This window comes from Carassius carassius, chromosome 46 (genome assembly GCF_963082965.1).
Source record: "Carassius carassius chromosome 46, fCarCar2.1, whole genome shotgun sequence".
NCBI lineage: Eukaryota > Metazoa > Chordata > Actinopteri > Cypriniformes > Cyprinidae > Carassius > Carassius carassius.
Window position 1 is genome coordinate 12366523 of NC_081800.1, and position 11815 is coordinate 12378337.

Sequence of the window (11815 nt, forward strand, 5' to 3'; positions counted from 1 at the left end):
ATAGTTTAGCAACACATTTTCTTGTCAAATGATTATATGCAAAAGGCACATCGTGCACTCTTAGTCATTGAGCAGTCGTGGCAGTCTGGTCTTCACTTCCTTCATTTGACTGTTTAGAGGTCAAAAGCTGCAGCAAGCCAATCAGAACCCAGCAGAGACTTCATTATGATAATGCTATTATTGATTCACAAGAGTTGAATCGGATTTGTGCACTATGGGGTTGAATTCTATTGCATTAGTGTATGCCAGCACTGCTGAGTGTCAGTGCGTTTTTGATATATATACTCTTGGCAGTAGCTTCTTATTTTATAGAAAAGATTCAAACATTTTAACTGTGATCTATTTGCATTTCTATAAATAAAACCCCACATGGTGTTCACTCATCTAATTGCATAATCCACTTAGCAATCACAATTCAACATAATGGTGGTGGTGAATCCTATTTTTAAATATATGTATTTATACAGTATATTGCTGGCTACACATACGCAACCAAAGTACATGTATTGATCCAGCAGTGAAATGCCTGCGCGAAACCACTCCGGTGTCCTGACTGAGTGAATGTGCCTATTTAAACTTGATCTGTCTGCTGTATCGCGTTAAAAGAAGCTGAGGGGAATTGGAGATCCATGGGATCAATCCTGTTTTACGCTCCCAGTGGAGGCTGGGAAGAAGCTGAGCTCTGGTCTTATCTCTCAGAGCAGAGGACCATAGGGACCCTCACACACACACACACACACACACACTTTTACAGCCGCCTCTGCTGTGTTCTCTCATTGCCATGGAGTGATGCTCCCGCCACACAGACAAAGGCACAAATATTAAAGGCTGAAAGTGATGCATCACAAAATGTTTATTTAAGGGTAGCTAACCCCACTATGAAAGTTCAAGTTCATTTAATCACCCTCATGTCATTCCAAACCCATATGACTGTCTTTCTTCAGTGGAACGGACAATAATATGCTGAATGTCTAAGCAGGGGTTTATCATAAATATAACCATGGCTGTCAAATATGCACCATTTTCAGTTAATAATCATTCAAATTTCAGTCTGATGCTCCCACAAAGCTATAATATGGCTTCAAAAGATTTTCCTCATAAAATATGAGTTTTTTGGAGCATAACCTCTACTTTGACTGGATGGAAAATTGCAACTTGAACATTTTGTCTAATACCTCTTTTTATATTCCATGGAAAAAGGAAGTCATATGGCTTTGAAACAACACGTCAGCGAGACAGAATGACAACAGAATTTTGGGTGTGAAATACCAAAGCACATAAGCTGTGAAGGTGCACAAACACTAGTGCACACATGTTTGGGGTTGAAAAGATTCTTAAAGGTGCTGTATGTAGGATTGACACTGAGTGGCTAAACTAGGTATTGTAATCCAAATTCAAAATAGCGGAGAGGGGTTTTCACCCAGCCCACCTCCTCAGACTTGACGCACACTCAGGTTGCCAGATTCAGACACCAGCAGGAACGAGCGCACTTGACGATGAATTAAATGAAACACTCTGTGTTTTCCGCCAACTGGGAACCCAGGATGCCAAAATACAATTGGGTAAACTGGAAATGGGCAGGTTTCACAAACCAAAACAGAGACCGACATTCTGGCCCTGAACGCACATTTCCAAAAGAAGAATAACTGATTGTAACATAGTTAGTTCAGATAAACAAGTATGTTAACTTAGCATGTTTCTTAAATATCTGCAAGCATAGGGTATTTTTATGCTTTAGTAGAGTTACATTTACATACACCACCTTAAATGCTTTAGACCAAATTTGCATTTAAAAAAATATATACAAATTAAAAAGTAATATTGTAAAATATTATTACAATTTAATTTAGAACATTTCTTCTTTTCTATTTTAAAATGTAATTTGCTTCTGTGATGCAAAGCTGAAATTTCAGCAATATTATTCCAGTCTTCAGTGTCACATGATCCTTCAGAAATCATTCTAATATTCTGATTTACTGCTCAAGAAACATTTCCTATTATCAATATTGAAAACAGTTGTGCTGCTTAATATTTTTTTGTGTGTGGAAACTGTTATACATTTGTCAAGATTCTTTGATGAATATAAAGTTCAAACAGCATTTATCTGAAAATTAGTTAAAGGGGTCATATAATGCGATTAAAATCTTTAATTTCTCTTTGAAGTGTTACAAGCTCTTGGTGCATAAAGAAGATCTGTAAAGTTGCAAATACTAAAGTCTCAAATCCAAAGAGATATTCTTTCTAAAAGCTAAGACTCATCCACGCTCTTCTAAAATGGCTCATTTAAACACACCCCCACGTGTCTATGTCAAAATGTGGAAAGATTTGCATAACGCTGTCTGTTTCTATAAAGTTGGGCAGTTCCGACATCGCAAGGACAGTCTGTTGCTCTTGACTCACAGCCTGTATGTAACGTTACATTTTTTATATTTAAATAATTTGCCAATGATGATTCAAAGTTGAGTTGAGCAGTGTAGAGTAGGCCTGTTGTTACTTATTTTTAGAAAAGACAGTATAAGTAAATATTATCAGTAATTATGTCCCCACCGGATGCAACAAATGCCTCGTTTGTAATGGGTAGGGCTGTGCAAAAAATCGAATGCAATTTTCCAGCGCATCTCATCAGTAAAGATGCTCCTGTAATTAGAAGTATATCTCCAGCACGTGCGTTCAGATCAGGGTTGCCAGGTTTTCACAACAAATCCTGCCCAGTTGCTTATTAAAACTAGTCCAAAACTATCCCAATCGCGTTTCCGGGAGGCTCCCCGATAAAAATGGCTTCCCGGGGTTAAAATATACACTTTTTGGAAGGGTTGCCCTGGTAAAATTCGCATTTTAGGGGCTAAATATCACGTTATTGGTATTGGGGTTTAAACCGCGGACATGAAAAACAATTGCAGACTTGACAACACTGGTTCAGGTGGAGCGGCAGTTACTACACAGAGCCGTAGTCTACCGACAACTAACACAAAATCGTTTTCAAAATCGACAAAGAATCGCCTGCGATTTTAACATCGATTTTGTGTAGATTGTCAGTGAATTACAGCTCGGTGTAGTAAATGCCAACCGGTGTTGCCAAGTCTGTGGTTGTTTTTCATGTCCGAGGGTCAAAGCGACCCCAATAAAAATAACGTGATATTTAGCCCCTAAAATGCGAATTTTACCAAGGCAACCCTGCTAAAAACATATATTTTAACCCTGGGAAGCAATTTTTTATTGGGCAACCTTCTGGAAGCGCGATTGGGCTAGTTTTGAGAAGCAACTGGGCAGGATTTGTTGTGAAAACCTGGCAACCCTGATCTGAACGCACGTGCTGGAGATATACTTCTAATTACAGGAGCGTCTTTACCGATGAGATGTGCATGAAAATCGCATTCGATTTTTTGCACGGCCCTAGTAATGGGTTTTATTGGTTTCGTCTCGTTTAGTGATGTCCAGGTTGCGAACAAATCGTTCTATTTCGGTTGAACGGGTTGAACCAGTTCACCAAATCGAACATTTCCATCACACACTTGAGGCATTCAGCCAAATCACAATGCACAGGATAGCTGGCCAATTAGAGCACACCTCACTTTTCAGACCAATGAGCTTTGTAAAAATCGACGCATTTCAGAAAAGCAGGTCATAGAGGAGAAACAATAATATAGATTATTTGCAAAATAAAGATTTTTTTAACCTTAAACCACAAACACATTGCATTACACACAAAAAACATGATCTTTTTAGCAACGTCATATCACACCTTTAATATACAATGTAAAAGTTGTTACTGTTGCTTTTGCTCAATTTAATGCATCCCTACTGAAAAAGTGTATTAACCCTAAACTACGATACTGGAGATGCAAAATGGCTAAAACATACAACTTATATTTCCCACCAGCACCCTCAAACTCTTTCCTGACAATAATACTATACTGAAGTCACACAATTAAGTACAACATAACATCAAGTGTCATTCAAAATGGAAACACCAACACATCAAATTACACAACAGTAAACCACAACATCACTACCTACACAACAGTTCAGAAACTCATGATGTGTCCATTGATAAGGTATACCACATCCGTGAAACAGTAACTCCTCACTCCCCTGCTCTCATTTTCATCTTCAGAAGTGTGTCTGTCCACAAATCTTATTGCTAGCTAATGTTCATTATCTACAATAAATAATGAAACATCATCATAATTGCGCCAAGAGCAATTAAAGTGAGCATAATTCTGAACATGTTATGGACTATGTAAAAATGTATTTCTGCAAAAGCAATTAGCAAATATTGCCTGAAACTAGTAACTTAATTAAGATATGCTTTGCTCTGATGGCTGCCAACAGGAATTAAATATCACAAATGAGATCTTTGAAGCATCTCAATGTTTTTTCCTAGTCAGCAATGTTATTAAGTCCCCAGTGTCTCAGATTTGGCTCCAGAGGAATGGGTACAGTAATCTCAACAATGGCTACGCTACCATTCAACTGGTTGGGATCCGTAAGTCTCTTATGCTCACAATGGCTGCATTTATTTGATTAATGGCTTCATTAATTTGTGTAATCTTGTGAAATATTATTACAATTCAAAATAACTTATTTCTATTTGATTATGTTTTAAAATAATCAATAATCAGCAAAGCTGAATTTTCAGCAGCCATTACTCCAGTCTTCAGTGTCACTTGATCCTTCAGAAATCATTCTAAAATGTCTTTACTAACATTACTGAGATTTTCCTTAACTCACACATGCTAGGAAAGAGCAACTTCTGAGGTATAACCTTTTTAAGAAATAGCAAAGGCTTTGAGGGACAGCTCAGAGCAGTAAATAGGAGCTGAGTAGAGGTCATGCTGAGATGAGACTGCTCATCTGATATTCACGATTCCCTTTCCTGCACTGTCACGCCTTTTCTGCTTGTGTGAAAAAACACACTGTCAGACACACTCTCTCTCTCGCACACACACACACACACACACACACACACACACACACACAAACAAACAATCTCTCTAATCCCACATTAAGCAGCTTGAGTCACTGTAGTCTTTCCTCCACTTCCCCTGAAGTCTGACATTATGACATGCTCTGTGGGTATCAGGAGCACATCTCTCCTCTCCTGCGTTTCATCCCTGCTCATCTTCCAGGGTTTCCCTCTCATACATCTACCCTTCAAAACCTCTTTCTAAGGGATCATCTATCCCAGCTTCCCCATATCTGCCTTTTCAAGAGTTAGTTCACTCAAAAATGACAATTCTGTAATTGTTTACTCATATGTTGTTCTGAACCTGTATGATTATTTTATTCATTGGAACACAAATGGAGAAGTTTAGCAAAGTGATGACACTTCTCTTTTCCATAAAATGAAAGTGAATGATGACTACTGTCAAACTACAAAAATGACACTGCAAGTGGTTCATATGACCATCATTTCAAGTCTTCTAACCAATACATCCATTTTTTGTGAGCAGCAGACTGAAATGGAAGTAATTACAGTATAATATACACTCTACAAAATCCTGGGTTATTTTTTAACCCAAATGCTGGGTTGAGCCTTTTGGGTAATTTTTTTGGGTTATTTTTTCAGTGTTTGGGTAGTTTTTGCGTTACCCAGCTCCTGGGTCAAATGTAACAACCCAGTTTTTGGGTTGTTCTGCAGCTCCTGGGTCAAATGTAACAACCCAATGTTTGGGTAGTTTTTGTATTACTCAGATCTTGGGTCAGACATAACCCAGCGGATGAGTTATTTATCGTGGGGATTTTGCTTTTCTTCTGGAGAGAGCAGTTATAATTGATGTATTCGTTGGTAAAATACAGGTTTGTATACATTTTATTTTATCTATAAAATCGCTACTGTGTTGTATAATATATCGTTTAATTTTATGCAGAGCAACATGGAGCGCGGTATGAATCACCTTTAACGAGTGTTGCGGTCTTTTCGCCTGATGGAAAAGCCTGATGCTTTGAATAAAATAAACTATTTTATTCATAAAGATACAGAATACAAATACTTTGGATGTTAAAATATTTCCTCAGAGCTGTTTACTGTTTGTTTTTGGGCAGGTTATAAAAGGCAGTCGCAGTATATTTCGGCTATAACTGAAACGCAGGAGGGTGGTCTCAGCCGTGAGCAGTTCCCCGCCGGCCGCCGAACATGACTCTAGCTCGGGCACGAGAACAAGCACGACGCAGCACAGTTTAGGTGGAAACAGAATAACAGAGACTGGTTAATAACATGTAAATTACTTCTTTTTAACGTTTAGTTTTTACTTTTAATGTTTGTTTACATTTACATTTATTCATTTAGCAGACGCTTTTATCCAAAGCGACTTACAAATGAGGACAGTGGAAGCAATCAAAAACAACAAAAAGAGCAATGATATATAAGTGCTATAACAAATCACAGTTAGGTTAACACAGTACACGTAGCATGGGCTTTTAAATAATATAATAAATAAAAAGAAAACAGATAGAATAAAAAAAGAATAGAGCAAGCTAGTGTTAGAGGTCTTTACACACACACACACACATACAATTGCATAATAAATGAAAAGAAAATAGAATACAAAAAGATTAGAAAGGTAGTTAGATTTTTTTTAAAGAACAGAATTAGAATAGTGAATGTTAGAGTTAGAGGGTCAAATAAAGATGGAAGAGATGGGTTTCAAGCTGATTCTTAAAGATGGCTAAGGACTCAGCTGCTCGGATTGAGTTTGGGAGGTCATTCCACCAGGAGGGAACATTTAATTTAAAAGTCCGTAAAAGTGACTGTGCTTCTTTGGGATGGCACAATCAAGCGACGTCCACTTGCAGAACGCAAAGTTTCTAGAGGGCACATAAGTCTGAAGTAACAAATTTAGGTAAATGGGTGCAGAGCCAGTGGTAGTTTTGTAGGCAAACATCAATGCCTTGAATTTTATGCGAGCAGCTACTGGAAGCCAGTGCAAATTGATAAACAGAGGTGTGACGTGTATTCTTTTTGGCTCATTAAAAATTAATCTTGCTGCCACATTCTGGATTAATTGTAAAGGTTTGATAGAACTGGCTGGAAGACCTGCCAAGAGGGCATTGCAATAGTCCAGCCTGGACAAGAGCTTGAACAAGGAGTTGTGCAGCATGTTCCGATAGAAAGGGCTTGATCTTCTTGATGTTGAATAAAGCAAATCTGCAGGATCGGACAGTTTTAGCAATGTGGTCTGAGAAAGTCAGCTGATCATCAATCATAACTCCAAGGCTTCTAGCTGTTTTTGAAGGAGTTATGGTTGATGTGCCTAACTTGATGGTGAAATTGTGATGAAACGATGGGTTTGCTGGAATCACAAGCAGTTCTGTCTTGGCAAGGTTGAGCTGAAGGTAATGGTCCATCATCCAGCAAGAAATGTCTGTTAGACAAGCTGAGATGCGAATAGCTACCATAGGATCATTAGGATGGAATGAGAGGTAGAGTTGAGTGTCATCAGCATAGCAGTGATATGAAAAGCCATGTTTCTGAATGACAGAACCTATTGATGCCATGTAGACAGAGAAGAGAAGTGGTCCAAGAACTGAGCCCTGAGGCACCCTAGTAGTTAGATGTTGTGACTTGGACACCTCACATCTCCAAGATACTTTGAAGGACCTATCTGATAGGTAAGACTCAAAACATTGAAGTCTGGTTCCTGAGATGCCTTTTGCCAGTAGAGTTGATAGGTGGATCTGGTGGTTAACCGTGTCAAAAGCAGCGGACAGATCAAGCAGGATAAGTACTGAAGATTTGGATTCCACTCTTGTCAGTCTTAGAGCTTTAACAACTGAGAGCAAGGCAGTCCCAGTTGAATGTCCACTTCTGAAGCCAGATTGGTTGCTGTCAAAGAGGTTGTTGTGTGTGAGAAATGTAGAGACTTGGTGAACACAGCTCGTTCAAGTGTTTTTGCAATGAAAGGAAGAAGGGAAACTGGTCTGTAGTTCTCTAAAAGAGATGGGTTGAGGGTGGGTTTCTTAAGTAGTGGAGTTATATGAGCCTGTCTAAATGATGAGGGAAAAACACCAGTGTGGAGGGATGTGTTGATGATGTGAGTGAGTGCAGTTACAACTGCAGGAGAAATGGCTTGAAGTAGATGAGATGGAATAGGATCAAGTGGGCAAGTAGTAGGGTGATTAGAAAGGATGAGTTTTGAGACTTCTGCCTCAGAGAGTGAAGAGAAGGATGTAAATGAGTGTATGTTTGCTGGTGATATGAGCTTGACTGATTGTGGTGTGGAACATTGTGCACTAATGTGTTTAATTTTATTAATGAAAAACGTGGCAAAGTCGTCAGCTATTAGAGCTGAAGCAGGAGGGGGAGGAGGAGGACAAAGAAGTGAGGAAAATGTTTTAAAAAGCATGCAAGAGTTAAACGAATTGTTAATTTTGTTATGGTAGTATGTCATTTTAGCAGTGGAGACATTAGCAGAGAAGGAAGATAGGAATGACTGATACACATTAAGGTCAGTAGTATTTTTGGATTTGCACCACACCCTTTCAGCAGCTCTAAGCTTAGAACGGTGTTCGCGTAGAACATCAGATAACCAAGGGGCAGAAGGGGTGTTACGGGCTGGCCTGGAAGATAAGGGGCAAACAGTCTCTAAACAAGATGTAAGAGTGGAGCAGAAAGTATCAGTAGCACTGTTAGCATCCAAAGATGCAAACAGTTTAGGGGAAGGAAGTGAAGATGAAACCATTGCAGATAGCCGAGAGGGTGAAAGTGTGCGTAGGTTACGTCGAAAGATGACATGTGGAGGGGTAAGTGATGTGTCAGGGACCATGCTGAGGTTAAGAGTGAGGAGGAAGTGGTCCGACATGTGCAGTGGAGTAACCAGAACATGATCAGTAGAGCAGTGTCGCGTATAAATAAGGTCCAGTTGGTTGCCTTATTTCTGAGTAGCGGTAGTTGACACTCGGTTGAGATCAAAAGAGGCCAGCAGAGTGTGGAAATCATCATACAGAGGTTTATCTAGGTGGATGTTGAAATCTCCAAGCATAACTAGGGGAGTACCATCCTCAGAAAAGGTTGAGGTAACAGTAACTGAATGAAATTCAAAGGAGCTGTTGATACCCAAAGATGGTAAAGGATTACATTTCCAATTATTAGAGATGAGCAGACCAGTACCTCCACCTCTTCCAGTCAAATGGGGGGAGTTGGTAAATGATTATTGGAGAGTGCTGCAGGTGTAGCAGTGTCCTCTGGTTTGATCCAGGTCTCTGTTAGGGCCATGAGATTAAGGTTTGAATGACTAATAATAGAAGTAATGAAATCGGCTTTGTTTACAGCAGACTGGCAATTCCAGAGACCAATAGACAAAGAAAGTAGTGTATTAGCAGATATAGGCACCGTGTGCAGGTTGTTAAGATTGTGCTGCCTATATTGTGTGATGTGTGGTTTGCGAGTGGTAGTGATAGTAGGGATTTATATTCCCTGTTTAACAAGGTTAAATATGGGCAATATGTATAGCCTATTAAAACGATATAAACAATGCTGTAAATGTTAAATAAAGGAGAATAAAGGATGTTATCATGCAAACCAGTGGTTGTGTGGAGTATTTTAGAAAAATTTAAGAAAAAAAGGATTTAAGTTAATCTGTAAACATTATTTAATGTATGAAGTAAAAAATAAGCTAGTAGGCTAATATAGTAAAAATGTATAAACCATAGCTGGGTTAAATCAACCCATTAAGCTGGGCTAAATAAACTACCCAATTTGCTGGGTAAATTTAACCCAAGATGGGTTTTGTCCTATATTTACCCAGCCCTTGGGTTAATAACAACCCAAATTGGGTTAAAAAGTTATATATTAGTTAGAGTTATATATAATGAAAAAATGAAAATTAATTAATGAATTAATCATTTACTCGTGTTGTTTCAACCCTGTATGACATGTTGTCTTCTGTGGACCACAAAATAAAATATTTAGAAAAATGTCTCAGTGCTTATTTTGCCCATGCAGTGCCCATACAGTCTTGGTTTGGACTCCAATGACTTTCATTTTATCAACAATTTACGATGATCAAAACATCTTCAATTCAATTGAAGTTTATTTGTATAGCGCCTTTCACAATACAAATTATTGCAAAGCAGCTTTACAGACAATTACGTTTCTATAATATATTAAGTAGTAGCTTATCACTGGTACGGAAAAATCTATTAAAGACGATATCAAACAGACAATAAACACTATTAACAGCAATAATTATATGTTGCAATCAAACTTATAGCAAATTTTGGTAGTTCATTTTCTTTTGTGTTCCACAGTAGAAGGTCATACAGGTCTGGAATGACATGATGGTTAGTAAATGATGACAATTTTAATTTTTGGGTAAATTTCTCCTATTAAAACTAATTCATGTTTAAGTAGGTTTAATGATGCAAAATGCATTTTGATCTCGAATGTCTTAGAACCACTTGTGACAAATTGAAATATATGTAAAACTAAATATTTATTAACTGAACATGTATTTTATGATTATGCATTACCTATTTGAATATTTAAATCCCATTAAAGAGATCTGATAGGTAGAGGGGAAGAATTTTTCCAAAGATCAAAATAAATGCAGGTTTATTCCTCACATAGTTATATTATGACTTCAGATGACTGGGAATATAGTGCAAATTGACTCATTTTCGGATACTTTTTTCTCTTACTTAAAGCCTGACAACCATTCAATTTCATTGGAAAGGAGCAGCATGAACACTCTACCAAACATCTCCTTTTATGTTAGACAGAAGACAGACAATTCATACAGGTTGGGTAGGACATGAGGAAGAGTAAACAAGGACACCATTTTAAATTCAACTAATACTGTTCCTTTAAGGTTGAATAGAAGTGTGAAAATGAAAGAGAGGAGATTGTGCAAGAGGGAGAGAGAGAGACAGAGGGAAACCCTCCGCCAAATGACTACACCACATAGGTAGAGGAGGTGGGAGGGGAGGTGATGATAAGGTGGAAGAATGAAGAAAAGAGGTGGGACGGACAGCCTGATAACAATCAATGCTGAGACACACTGAAAGAGGAAGCAGTCCGTCAGTTAGCGGCTTTCTCTAGCTTTGTGGTATTCATGCGCACAAACAGTCACGTATGCAAAAGCACGCAGTCTATGCATGGATGTGATGGACGCATCAGCCAAAACCACGCGCACACACTCATCCTAATGAAAAGATAATACATGCATCTAAGAAATGCTCGCTGTCATACGCACACAAACATGTCAGTGTCAGCAGGAGGAGTGAGAACACATAAACATACAACCGGTCATGCTGAGAAGACTGCACAGTGAATTTATTGTCATAAATAATAAAGGAAACCAAGTCTTACCTCATTCTAGTAGGTTCAGTCTCTCTCTTTCCCTCCTGCTGGATACAGAGAACACTGTGTTTGAGTCACACAGATTTCATGCAACCAGTTTGATTTCACCCCCTCTGACACATTCTACACACATGACTCTCTCTCTCTCTCTCTCTCTCTCTCAGGGAGAGCATTCAAAATAAGGTTGAAGCATACACACACAGACATGCATGCCAGAAAACAGCTTCCCTTCTTTGGTTCAGGTTCACACACACACACACACACACACTCTCTCTCTCTCTCTCTCTCTCTCAGTCTCCTCCACTCTCAGGCTATCAGAGAATGGTATAACCGAAGCCACGCCTGCTCCGCCCCCCTCCCCGCAGGCTTACTATAAACACAGGGATGGATATGAATATGCTGTCTTGTTCTCTTAGACATAGCCCCCTCCTGCTTTGTTCCATCTCTCATTCCCAGTATTCCCTCTCTGTGGCCATGAAATGCTTCTCTGATGACCTTGCATTGTGCTCGCGGACT

The 11815-nt window shown here is 38.8% G+C and overlaps 1 protein-coding gene across 4 annotated transcripts in view; it reads right to left on the minus strand.

Moving 5' to 3' along the window:
• LOC132129649 (SLIT-ROBO Rho GTPase-activating protein 3-like) overlaps positions 1 to 11569 on the minus strand; it is a 41028-nt gene extending 29459 nt beyond the window's left edge. For 3 of the 4 annotated variants that reach the window (XM_059541293.1, XM_059541295.1, XM_059541292.1), the window contains exon 1: positions 11309 to 11568. The gene's annotated coding sequence lies outside the window, so the exon portion shown is untranslated. Of the gene's footprint in view, positions 1 to 11308 lie in introns of all 4 variants that reach the window. The other variant, XM_059541294.1, reaches the window with a different exon arrangement.
• Positions 11570 to 11815: the final 246 nt, after the last annotated feature.